The 14,147-nt window shown below is 33.9% G+C and overlaps 1 protein-coding gene across 3 annotated transcripts in view; it reads left to right on the top strand.

The window, feature by feature from the left end:
* Positions 1–14,147, top strand: part of SEMA3A (semaphorin 3A) — a 507,688-nt gene that overhangs the window by 154,575 nt on the left and 338,966 nt on the right. For 2 of the 3 annotated variants that reach the window (XM_081244271.1, XM_081244270.1), the window contains exon 2: positions 11,593–11,672. The exons of the other annotated variant lie outside the window; for it this stretch is intronic. The gene's annotated coding sequence lies outside the window, so the exon portion shown is untranslated. The remainder of the gene's footprint in view (positions 1–11,592; positions 11,673–14,147) is intronic. 3 annotated transcript variants of the gene reach the window in all.

Genomic DNA, 14,147 nt, shown 5'->3' with positions numbered 1-14,147 from the left:
TCTCAATGTTTCCAAGTATACTTTTAATATATAGACTTAGAATACCTCTTTTATCTTATTAGGGACTGGGATAGTACAGTAGTAATGTACTCTGTGTGATGCAAAAACAAAGGAGTTTTTTTGTATGTAAATTAGTGGATTTTTGCTTTGTGTACCTACATTCTTTATGTTGTTAAATCTTTTTTCCAAGTTTGATTTAAATTATTATTATTTGAAATTATTAACTGATTTGCCTGGTAAAACTTCTTTATAACAGTGGTAATTTTGGTGTTAATTTGGTTACAGTGATACTGATAGTTTAAAATGGTACATAGAACTTAAGGCAGTGGTCCTTTTAATTCGAACAATTTTAACTCAGTTAATTTCTTTCAAATGGAACTGAAAAAATATGTAAGAAGATGGTTTGAAAAATGTTTAGTATGAAAACAGGGAGAACTTTTTAAACTAAATAATAAAAGGAAAAATATAAAGTTAGAGGAAAAGGACCCAAAATTATAAAAAGAAAAAGAAAGAAAATTAGTAATACAAAAATAACTAAGATGGAGTAGTCCCTACAATTTTAACCAGTGAATATATTTAGACATGAATAATCAGATTTTTGGTAACTTTATATTCAAAAATCACTAGCAAAATGTCTTAATATCATACGATATAGGTATCAGAGTAAGCTATTTGAATGTAATTAAAGTAAGTTTTTATATGAAATTTTTGAAGGAGTTCATAACCATAAAACCGAAACATTTGCTAAACTTACTTATTTATGACTAGAATATATAGCTGCTTATTACTTTCAGTGTTGTCTGGTTGTTTTTATGTGTTATTGGTTCATGTTAAGGATGAAATGTAAGAAAAACTTCAGTCACCAAAGATTGCTTACGTAACTATTTAAGAAGGAGATAAACTATGACAAGACTAGTTTTAACAAAGGCAATTTAGATGATTTCTCATTATTTGTTTCTATTCTTTAATTTGATGACAATAACCATAGCTGGTATTTTAAAAACAGAGGTAACAATTGTACCTATCATTATTATGCCGATCATCCAAGGAGAGTAGAAAGTGTCTAGACTTTCATTTCTTGGGGTCTTTCTTCCCCAGGGCTGTTGTCTTCAGTGTCGTATCATTAACATACCAAGTTCTTCAAAAGTTAAAAATATCTAGAGGAAAATAGTTCATACTGTCTCCAGCCTAACAGATTACATTTGCATATCTTACCTGTTCCCTGAGCTGACAAATTTACTGATTAAAGTGATATATCTTAAAATTTCAGCTTGATACGATGCTTTGGAGTCTCCTGCAGTTTTATTCTGGTAAGGTTCACTCCCTATTTGGAAATGAATGACTTACCCATCCAATCCCACCAGCTAGAACAATTAGTAGAAAATTATTCACAACAAACAAAAACTTCTCCAGATAATACTATTTTCAGTTAGTTTATTATTTACTTATTCTTCATAATTCTACAGCACTGTGAAGGATTTATTATGAGATTAAAGCAAATCAAACCACTTTCTCCATTACTGTTACAACATTCTTTTCTTCTTTTTATACTCAGGGAAAATCAGCTTTTACTCAGAATAATAGCTCTCTGACCAAGTCTTGTCAGCCAATCCCCTGGAATTCCTGCTGTACTAAGGCAGACAGGGCATAAAGTGAATTCTTTCTGAAGCAGACATTGCTTGGCTGAGCAAAAGTGCCTATTGTCTCCGACATGGTGTTTTCTCTACACCGTTTGCTTCTGGGCACTTTCTATTGTATTATTCAGTGAGTGAGGCTACACTGAGTTGTACTATGGTAACAAATGATCTCAACATCTAGGTGGCTTTATGATATCAAAGTTTATATATTACACATGTCATATGGCCATCATGGGACAGTTTAGGCTCTGCTTCATTATTCTAAAATAAAGAAGCAGGCCCTATCTGAGGCATGCTCATCTCATAGCAGAAGGACAAGGACAACGGCAGAACCATGAGCTGGCTTTTAAAGCTTCTGCACGTTACTTGCAGTCACACGTCATTGTACAAAGCAAGTCATATGACCACATATAAAGTCGATGGTGCTAGAAGTCTAATCCTCTTGCAGTGACTGGCCCAGCTGAGAGCAGCAGCACATATCTTGACAATAATACAACCTACCAAAGTCTGGTCACGTATATTCATGTTCCTCTCCTACATGCACAAAAAAACCCATCTAATCACAGTGTCAGACTCAAAAGTCTAGAACCTCATGATAGCCCAGATGAGGATCTTAATCTGGAGAACCAGGAACTAAAAAGGATAATTTATATACTCTATGCCTCACCCTTCATCCGGCACCACACAAATACACAGTTCTAATATACTGTGGTGGACACTTTTAAACAGAAAGGGGAAGAAGTGAGACACAAAGCAGTCGCCATGTAGATTATAGCAAATCTGAAATGATAGTGGAAATGCCCCTTTCCTGGTTATGGCGAATGTTCCCTGATGGTCCCCAGGTTTGATGCCTGTCTGCAGTTGTGGACCCTATTATCTCCATGGCTCTTAGCTCTGCCCTCTGGCAGATCTTTTCTATTACACTCCCTCCTTGGCATTATCTGAAGAGGGCATTGTGGAATATCCCCCCAATCCCCCTACTATCAGGCTAAGTAATATCTTAGCCTGATTTTACTACCAATAGAAATTTGGTAGGCCTGAAGTTTATCTTAAATCTTGAACACTCACAGTCTCTTTTATTCTGGGCTGATGGTTCATTTGGCAGTACAACTTTCTCAAAACATAGTAGGCTGTTTACTAATAGTATTTTATTTTATTCACAATCATGTACCAAGAGCTACACCCATGATACCCATCTAAACTCTGGTACCTTGAGCTTACTGGGCTTCTAGAAGACTTGTATCCTTTATTCTATTTTCTCTGAGCCATTGTATCCAAAGGAAAGTATTTACTGGCTGCTACCTTAATCAGAGGATTTTTGTTTGTTTGTTTTCTTTTTTTTTAATCAGCAGAGATTTTAATGAAGGGAATGAAAGTTACACTCTCGATTTGCTCTTTGCTAAGAGGCTGTGTTGAAATTATCTTTTGTGACTTAAAACTTTTCACAGTTTTTCTTTTACTAAATAATGAAAAGAAGCAGTTTCATCTTTCAGTGCTGTAAGGCCTGAAATTTCTAGATTCCCTCTATTTTTTTTTTGATTCTCCTTACAAACTGGCCAGTACCAACTGAATAATGACAGCAACTTGAAGCCACAGCTAATTTAAAACATTATATGCTCCCCAAGTTATTGCAGTTTACAATTTTGCCAAATATTGCTCTGTAGCATTATATGGGTCACCATCTTTCCAACCTCCAATAAAATTTTCTCACCAACTATGGCTTGAACTCAGTAAGAATAAAGCTTTTTAAAATACCATTCACATTATATATATTTTGTGTGATGGTTTCAGCTCTGCTCTATTATTTTGTACCCAGACTTAAGAATTAGCTTATATCCCAGGAAAAATAGTGATGGCAGAACCATGCCATGGTCCTGCAACTTCTGCTCAGAAATAGGCCCTGGCGGGGCTTCCCTGGTGGCGCAGTGGTTGAGAGTCCGCCTGCCGATGCAGGGGACATGGGTTCGTGCCCCGGTCTGGGAAGATCCCACATGCCGCGGAGCGGCTGGGCCCGTGAGCCATGGCCGCTGAGCCTGCACGTCCGGAGCCTGTGCTCCGCAACGGGAGAGGCCACAGCAGTGAGAGGCCCGCGTACAGCAAAAAAAAAAAAAAAAAAAAAAAAAAAAAAAAGAAATAGGCCCTGGCACTGTCACTCACATTCTATTTGCCAAATCAAGTTACATCACCAAGACTGACATCAAAGGAGTAGGAAGTATAATCTTCCTCATTCGTAGGGACACAGTGGAGAGGGGATGTAAATATTTTCACAATAATGCAATCTTAAGCATTTATCTTAAAGTTATGTTACTCAGTATACTAATATGTTAGTTGCTTGACATTTTTAGATAATTCTGTTTTTTCCCCCAATGGAGCTAATAATGCTGATGCTGCATATAAATGTTTGATTTGTTAGTAAGATTAGCATGATATAGATATAATTCACTTATGCAATATTATATAATATATTAGCTTCACTAATGGAATGTTAGATACTCATTGGTGAAAAAATGGAGTGCTTTGTAATATGCAGTATATAAGATACCTAAATGTTTGTCTATAATTTTTATTTCCCTAATGTTTCCAAGGAATAAGATGATAGATTTATAACACTCTTTGTCTTAATTAAAATTTTACCTCTTTAATTATAAAACTAGATGTATTCACTGAGTAAATTTTAAGGGGGGTTTAAGACTATCAAAATGTTTTAGGACAAGGGCCAGGTCTAGAATGAAAAGGGTAGAAAATTTGGGTGTCATATTTACAGAAATGATTATCTCTCTTCACTCATCATAAGCGCACATCTGGAGACACAGCATACAACGTCTAGATCTTTCTATCACAAACTCACTCAACAAGCATGATTTTTTCTATTACTTTAATTGTAAAACTGAATATGGTAGCATTCAAGCTAAGAGGAAAGAAAAAAAGTTTCTTAACAGGTAATTTACAGGATGAAACCTATTGTTAAAATATTTGAGACCACAGAAGAGGACAATAAGTAATTAATTTGATTTATTCCCAAATAACTATGAATCAATATTTTTGTTTTTACAGAATTGCAAAATAAATAAGTGAAAAGATTTATAGACTTACAGTTTCATTCTCCTCCTAATTTCTACTGTTTTACTCTCAAAATTGGATTCTTTTGATTTGTATGGCAATAGAACTTCAAAGAAAATAAGCATTTAAGTGTATCAGAGCTGATACTCTGAAAAAATAATGATAAATAACAGTGCATGACTTAATTAGAGGCAAGTGGCCAGGTGATTAAAGAAGTCTGATATGTTATTCACAATGTTTCAAAGAGAAAAATAATAAATTTACTTTGCAAACAACTTTACAATAGAAGGTGTTGCAAACATCAGAAAGCTTCAAAAAAATGTACCAGTCATGTTTGTAACTATGATTAAGAAATAATAGAAAAATTCAAAGTCTTGTAAGGAATCGTATACATCCAGAATAAGGGATTATGTATATTTAGAATAGGTGATCACATATATTCAGATGGAAATAGGGAGTACGGAAATTGTGGTGGTACTAAGCCGTTAGATGATTTAAGTTTAAAGTTTAATTAAAACACTGCAAAGTATGTACAAATCAGCTAAGGATTCTCCAAAGAGAGTTGGTGTATGTGTGTGTATGTGAGTAAACACACACGTGCTTGCATATGCATATGTGTTGTGAATATGTGTTATATATAATTTTATGCAGTGCATATTAATGTAAATTATATATATATATATATTAGGAGATATATGTGAGTAAAAGTTTACAAGATAGAATTATTAATATGAGTAAACTCAAGTATTTAAGCTGTAAGTGATTAGTTTTATAATAGTTCATAGAATTTATTTTATTGGGAGAAAATTGTTTTCAGTGTAATTATTTAAAAGCTTTTAGGAATTATCTGTTACCACTGGGGCTCTCTTCATCACCTTTTAATGATCTAAAACTGTCCCAAGTAATTTGTCCAGGCTGATTTAAAGTCACCTGAAAAGACACTAAGCAGTTTATTTAATGTAACAATTATTCTGGAGGGTATTAAACTAAGGGCAAATATGCTAATTTTCTGTTACTTTGTATTCTCACTGAAAAATAAAAATAATAAAGTTTTTAGCTTCAGGTCTCTATTCTAAACGTGAGATAATCAATGACACTTTGGGATTTAGAATTTGTTTACTGAAAGGATAGATGCCGTGCAAATATTTTGATCAAATTATATTTATCTTCAGCCAGTGAAAGACTGGGTAATACGACCTGTTTTAGGTCGTGTGAAACCCCACATGTCATTTTTTTGTTTCAGATGCCTCACTTCATATTACTTCAAATATATTAATTCTACCTTTGTTCCTCATTTAGCATTTGCTTTTGTTTTAAAAATTTGAAAAGTCTTTATAAATGTGCCCTTTCATTATCATTTTCTGTGATTTTTTTCTAACAATTTTTATGCATATTTAGGGATACTCGCAGAGTAAAAGAATCTTAAATATAAAAAAGCTTTCAGTTTAATAATTAATAAGGCTGAGAGCCTGGAGGGGTGGGATGGGGAGGGTGGGAGGGAGGGAGATGCATGAGGGAAGGGATGTGGGAACAGATGTATATGTATGACTGATTCACTTTGTTATAAAGCAGAAACTAATAAAAAAATAAGGCTGAGAGTTTACATTTAACAGGAATTTATTTGAATATTTCTTAATTTATAATTTGCATCTTTTTTCATATTTTAGAAGTCATTCAATTTTTCACAACTTACATAATCTAGGACCTTGAAAGATGTATGTGTCTTCCCTGAGCAATTTGCTGTATTTCCTAATGATATATCAGCCCCAGATATGTATACTCTAAATCTTGACTGTGTGTCTTTAATCCTCTGTTCAGAGACTTGGAGCCCTGAACACCCCTATAGTCTGACTCATTTTTATCTCTGTTTCCTAAGCATTCAGTACATATGACCATCATTATATTCATCATATTGAACTTCATCATTAACTTAGTTGTCTCTCAGTAAAATAAAAGACGGGAGACAGGAGCATATATTCTGTCATTGACTCAAATATATACATTCATTCAAATATATACATTCACTTAAAATACATATTCATTGTATATATTTGTTGGTTTTTTAAATTAATTTTTATTGGAGTATAGTTGCTTTACAATGTGTTAGTTTCTGTTGTACATCAAAATCAATCACTTATACATATACATATATCCCCTCTTTTTTAGATTTCCTTCCCATTTAGGTCGCCACAGAGCACTGAGTAGAGTTCCCTGTGCTATACAGTAGGTTCTCATTAGTTATCTGTTTTATACATAGTAGTGTATATATGTCAATCCCAATCTCCCAATTCATCCTACTCCCCCTCCCCCGCTTGGTATCCATAAGTTTGTTCTCTACATCAGTGTCTCTATTTCTGCTTTGCAAATAAGTTCATCTCTATTTGAACACTACTCTCTACCAGACATTGTTCTATTCACTGGGGATATAGTGACAAATAAAAAGCAAGTCCTTCTTTCCCAGAGGTTATATTTTAGCTGCATGCCTAATTTAATTTTACACCTAAAACATGGCCTGACATACTGGATACAATTTTTTTAAAAAATAAATTTTATTTATTTATTTTTGGCTGCGTTGGGTCTTTGTTGCTGCACGCAGGCTTTCTCTAGTTGCAGTGAGCGGGGGCTACTCTTCTTTGCGGTGCACGTTTTCTCATTGCGGTGGCTTCTCTTGTTGTGGAGCACAGGCTCTAGGCACGCGGGCTTCAGTAGTTGTGGCACAGGGGCTCAGTAGTTGTGGCACAGGGGCTCAGTAGTTGTGGTGCCCGTCTTAGTTGCTCCACAGCACGTGGGATCTTCCCGGGCCAGGGCTCGAACACGTGTCCCCTGCATTGGCAGGCATATTCTCAACCACTGCGCCAACCAAGGTAGTACTTGGATAAATTTAATAAGTATTTTAATGTATTAATAAATAAGTAAAATATGGAATTTGTATAATTAAACATAATCTTTGAAGTTACTTAAATTTACACAGTTTAGAACAATTTAAACATTCAGAACAGACAACACATATCTTTAAGTTATTTGAAATATATCTACTAATTCTAATCAAAATCACTTTGAATTCTACATCATAAATGAAATTAAATTTCAATTGATTAGTTTAAAATGTTTTCATACCTATTTCCCAAATTACTTCATCTTTTCATCCACTTTTGAGAAAGAGAAGGAGAGATGGAAGAAGGAAAGGAGAAAAATTGAAAGAGAGGGATTAAATTTGGAAAGAACTTTTCTAGAAATATAAAGCAAGTTTTAAGTCTTTGCAATAAATTTGCTATGTTATTTTTAAAGAAAATGACCAATGCAAGTTTTAATTCAGCTGACTCCTAGTAAATCATTGCTTAATGAAAACAAGAACCACAGAAAGTAAGACGTTACATTTGTTCTTAGTACATCCTGGTAGGAACTAGCAGACATAAGATTTGTCAATGTCACAACTTCCTTAGAGTTTCCAGGAGAACACCAGGATCAAAGAAAAGAAATAGATAAGATAAAGAGTTACAATCTCTTTGCAATAGGAGTTTCCCATTTAAGTTTTACTTGTTACTATCATTTTAGAACAAGTTGAAAGTATGCTGGTTAGAAATGTTTACCTGACACTAATGGAACCCCTTCTGACAGATAATTTATTGAAAAATTACATGGTGTGAATGAAAAAAAGAACTGTCAGGTTGGATCCGCTATTCTGTATCTGCAGGTATTTACTTGGCTCATATAATCTTCCCAAAGATATGTGGAAAACCTCACCTGTGCCAGAAGCTTCTCTTTTATCAGAGAAGAGGCACATTTTCATTCTGTCAAACAAGTATTTAATCATAGTTTAAACAATATCTTATGTGTTAGAGTAAATTTTTTTGACCAACATGATGGTTCCATGGTGATCAGTTTGATATAGAGATAAATGAAGTAATAAAACTTCCATTGTGTAAGTAAGCAATTTTAATTACTTTATCTGCAGTTGGGTTTTTTCTTTTTTTGGTTGTTTGTTTTGTTTTACAATATTTTGATTTGACCACTGTATTGTTATTAACTAGAAAATTGTGTTTGTGGCCTAGATTTTACCAATTTTTATAGTACATTGTTTTACCAGTTCAAATTTATTTACAGTTATAACCATATTATATTTTGCCTCTCCATTTCCTTCAAGTCACTCCTTCCTCACTCGTTAGTCACTGACTTTATTACCTTTTCTGGAGAAATCAGTGCACAGTCTGGCCTCAGGACCTTTGTATTTATTGCTCCTTTGGTCGTAAATACTCTTTCCCAAGATATGCATATGGTTTCCTCCTTCAGACCTAAGGTAAAATGTCACCAACTCAGAGAGGACTTCCCTGACCATCCCAAGCAAATTAATACCCACCCACCTTCTATCCTTTTGTTTTATAGCACATAACATTGCCTGACATTGTATTACAAGTTTGTATGTTATTTGGCTTATTGTTTGTATAAAATTTAAGTGCCTTAAGGCCAGGTACTTTAATTATTTGTCACTACTGCCTAAAATACTGTCTGGTATATAGTACATACTCAATAAATATTTATTGAATTAATAAAAAATGTCTATGGTTTATGAACAATCAGTCCAGTTAAAGTTTATGAAGCTCTTCACGAAATAGTTAAAACTTTTGTAACATCAGGATAAGAGAAAATTCACAGACATAAAAAGCAGAAGACCTTATATTTGGAGCAAAACTTCCCTTTCTTGAGGCTTCCAGTAGTGAAATTCAGGAGATCAGAATGCTGAAATATTCTGACCCACCCCTCTGCAGGCCTTTAAGTGTTCATATGCAGAATATTCAACCACATGGTAGGTATGGCCACCATCAGCTGGGCTCAAGAGACTGGCAATGCCCTCAAAGTAAGTTGACCTCTAGACTGGCCATTAGAATTTCTTCTGCACAAGTCAAAGTGAAGCCCACACGTGGTATATGTTCCTCACGTACAGGCCATTACTGATGGAGGTCATGGAAGAAAGACTCCCCCTATGTTAGTCTAAAGGTGTCCATCCGAAATCAAGAGAAATTCACACATCATTTGCTGTATCACACAGCACTATTATCAAGGGTCAAGTGGTCACCCTGAAGCCCTGAACACGCCTGACAAAACCTCACAACGATCCCTTTGCCCTCACTGACATGCACAGCCTCATCCCTGTGGTCTGTCTTGGGAAAATGAGGATTTGACTTTTCATGCCTGTTTTTTCCTGTTATGTCAGTAACCAGAACTTTCAAGTCATTCCTGATTCTCAAGGCTCTAATTCTCATCCTCAAGTTCTGTCTGTTTCCTGGTGCTCTTTCACTATGCTCTCTGGAACTCACCAACCAGGCCTCTTTATTTTCAACTGCTTATGTGTATTTTCTTCTTGTCTCTAAATGAAGCCTGGTTCTTCCCTGATGACACTGTTTCTCATGCCCGCTTTCCAGAGAGTGCTATATTCCTGTCACATCACTTAAATCACTGGGATTGGAGGGAGGGTAATGTTCTGTTGTTCCTCAGTGTCACTTCCAGCGCAGTCTCCTGCTTCCTCACTAAATTCCCTAGCTGTCATCTCATGTCATCTCATGACATTGGTAGGTATCACCTGATACTCCTCTTTGTAGAAGTCTTCCACCAACCTTTGGTCACTTCTCCTCTTCTTTTAAGATTTTAGCTTTAGCTTACTGTTACTCTCTCCAACTTCTTCCTTGCCATACAGTACGATAATTTTAACATTCAAAGAGATGACTCTTCAAAACAACTAGTCTCTCAGTTACTTGAATCCTCTCCTGCAAAGATCTCATTTTCCACCGTGAAACAATTTCACCACCTTGTAATGTATGTGTACAAGGAATATTGAACATGGTATTGACATTTGAGTTTCAATGTGTGCATATATATTTAGGGTAGTAAATTTTCTGTTTTTTATCTATATACCTATCATAAATCCTTTGCTTAAATCAACTCTTAAGTTATCCCTAATACCATCACATAGTAAGGGATCCAAAGAAGCATGTGGGATAATGTGTTCTCCATTTCTGAAAAAATATTATTATAGAAATCATCTATATTTCCCAAAAATGTACAGTAAAAGAAACAGGATTGGAAATAACTGTGAGAACACTACTTCTGTATTACTGTAGTTTTTTTTGACAAATAAGATTAATATTGTTTAATAAGACTAATACTTAGCTAATGAATCTCCATTACATTCCTTTTTTTTGAGATAATATTAGGTTTTTGGCCCAGATTTGAATTGTCTTTATTTTGTTTTCTACATTGTTTTTATTATTTATTCAAATATGAAATAGCGAAAGACTAATGTTATGAAGCATCTATTTTAGTAAAATAAAACTATTCAAAGCATATTTTAAATTTCATATTTAAAAAGATTCAGTTATTTAAAATTATATTTACTTTACATATATGCCATATTTTCTTTATTTGGGAAAAAAGAAAAAGCTTTTGTTAAAATGAAATCCTGTTACTTGCTAGCAGTGCCATGAAATTACTTCTTAGCTGCGTTGTCACTTTGAGCCTTTCATCATCAGTAGTGAAAAATGTTAATGACATCATAGCATTAGGGACAAATCAATAGAGCGTGTTAGAGTTTCAACTAACTCTCAAATAAATCAGCTATTCTTTAGCAGAGTCAGAGACTAAATAGTGAATTATTTCAAAGTATCTCAAATCCAATTAGTGATTACAAATTGTCATTTGTTTGAAGGAGCCAGAGTGAAAAGGTTGTCAAATTCAGTGTCTGCCTCCCATAATACCTTTTCCCTTCTTACATTACATTTTCCAGTGCAAGGAATTAAAGTGGTTTGAAAAAAAATTATACTAACTTTTAAGCACCTATTAATTAACATCTAATTGCTTTATTTACATTGAATTCTAAGAATGACCTTGTTTATTTTTATAGGGTACTTACTGTGTCCGGGTACTTAAACAGTTGGACTGAACAAATGTAGCTCAGGAATTAAGAATTCTTCCTGGAAAGAGGTAAGAGATTTGAAAATAGGCACATGTTTGTATGTTAATAAGTTTTGGTGAAAACTTAGATTTACTAGTACATTTCTTTGGCACATAATTTAGAAGGTAATTTCTAAAAATTAAGGGCACTTTCTGTTTTCACTTGTATAGTCTTCTGTGGAATGATTTGGTTATATGAGAGGGCTCCAACATTAAAAAAAAATAGTGTTTAGGGAAGCCACATTACCACTTTAAAATGTCAGGATCTGGATTGCTACTATTTTGCTCTTCTTTCTTTCTTTTTTTTTCTTTTTTTAAAAAGTTTGCTATACTTCGGAATTAGACTGGGTTTTCCATGTTCCCTGGGAGCCACAGAGCAGAGGTAGATGGTGTGTGGGCAGATTGCCATCCAGAAAGATCCTTTGGCTAGCCTGCCCCTTCTACATTTCCTGGACCACATACGGTTATTATCAACTCGAAGCCATGCAAAAGTTTAAGTGCCAAATACAGAAGAAGGAGTCAGTTTTTAATGTGTTATGCTGTTTGACCTCAGATGTGAGAGACTGAAATATTACCTTTAAAATAAAATATGGTTGGGAAATCTGAATGTATACATATTACTTTTTAAAAAACCCTCTTTAACTGTAATTGTTGCTCAAGACTCATTTCATGGTATGAAGTAGGAAGAAAATTTACCAGCATTAGGCTTACCATTCCCACTGTATTATATATATTGCTATTAGAAGAAATGAACAAAGGAGTGAAAACATACACTAAACATCTATGAGTAGTGTATGGGATTGGTAAGGAAAAAAAATTGTGTTTTTTTCCCTTATGGGTCTTTGAGTAAAATAAAATTCACTTATCAGTTTTAGTTTAATTTTTATTTTAGTAAGACTAAAGATTTTCCAATTTTATTGAATCCCTTTGGATTTAACTAGATGATTATTTCTATTTAATGTGCACAACTGCTTTTTTCCCTAGGTTTTTTTTCATATTTAGTATTAAGAAAAATAATTTTATGAAAAGTATTTATATTATAATTGCTATATGGAAGCTTCACTTATATATGCAAATCATTTACCACATAAGGTGGAAACTCACTGGCTTGAGGTGTACATTGGAACTGTTAAAGTTAATATCAAGTCAATATGGATTTTTAAGTTTTTATAGGAGATATATCTCATATCTTTAGTATTGGTAGGGCAATAAAGACTTCAAAATATGGCTTTTGTATTGCCAGTTCTCTAATACATACGTATGCATATATACATGCATGTCAACATCTGTATGCATATGTATACATATTCATTTTCGGCTAGATTAATTTTTAGCCTTCCACAATACTAATTTCCTGGACGATATTTTCCATTAGTGCGTCATGTACATAAACAGTAAACATTTGCTTTCTTTTTCAGCAAATAAGAACCTTCAGATCTTCCCATTACAATTGCCTCATAGGACACAAATAAAGGAGGCGTCGTTCACAAAGTAAATTTCCTGGGTCCTAATTAAAATCTGTCCCAAATTTATGAAGGCCAAAGTCATATATAGACTTGATTTCTATGTCATTGCCATCATCATCTTTAATGTATACTTGACAAGCCAGTTTTTCAAAATTAATTTGTAAAAACATTAGCAGTCCATATGGATGAGTCTTAAATCACTGAATGCAATTAACAATGTATATGTTGGATTGAAATGAGACAGTGACTGGTTGTCAACTCATGAATATTTATAAAAGAGTAGTAAATTCACCAAAAATCTGATGAAACTTACTTCCAGGTATTGCATCTAATAGAACTGTTTGCAGAATTGAACTTACGACTCTAGGCTTTGAGTGATACAAATACAAATTAGGGTAGATAAATATCAGTTTGTTGGAAAATGCGATCTGGCCATCCCAAAGTGGGAGGCCTGAGACCTGTTTTTTACCAATATCCATTTCAGTGACAGTGCTACTTTATCCCTTATTTTCTCCTTTTTATTTTTTCTTTTTTAAACAGAAGCAACCTGAAGGAGAATATCTGCATGTAAATTTATTTAAAATATTTAATATAATTAATTATTTTAAAGAGTAGACAATCAGTGTATTTTTTTTGTCCTGCTAATTCTAGTATTTAATGGCTTATTTGCTTAGGGAATGCCAAGATACATGGCATTTTTTTCCTCTCCTGAATCTGAAAACAGTTCTGCAAATATAGACTGTTTCCTAGGCATGGCTTCATATAAGTTTGATTCTAAACAAAGTCCAGATTGAATATATACAAATACCTTACTAGGAAGCTCATGAAAAAAATTTTAAGTGTCCATAAAAAAAGTAGAAGGCAATTAAAAGAGACTGTAGTTAAGAAAAAGATGTGCTGACTTTGGAAGAGAGGAATACGAGATAAAATTCCACATTAACTAAAAAAGAAAAATTAAAAAGGTGTGGATAAGAAGGAAGAAGATACAATTCAGAATTCTAAGAAGATTAAGAGTAGTATATATAATTTGTTATTCCAT

The sequence above is a fragment of the Mesoplodon bidens genome (genome assembly GCF_964165515.1).
Source record: "Mesoplodon bidens genome assembly, chromosome: 9".
NCBI lineage: Eukaryota > Metazoa > Chordata > Mammalia > Artiodactyla > Ziphiidae > Mesoplodon > Mesoplodon bidens.
Note: the sequence above shows the minus strand (reverse complement) of the source record. Positions and strands in the feature narration are given on the sequence as shown.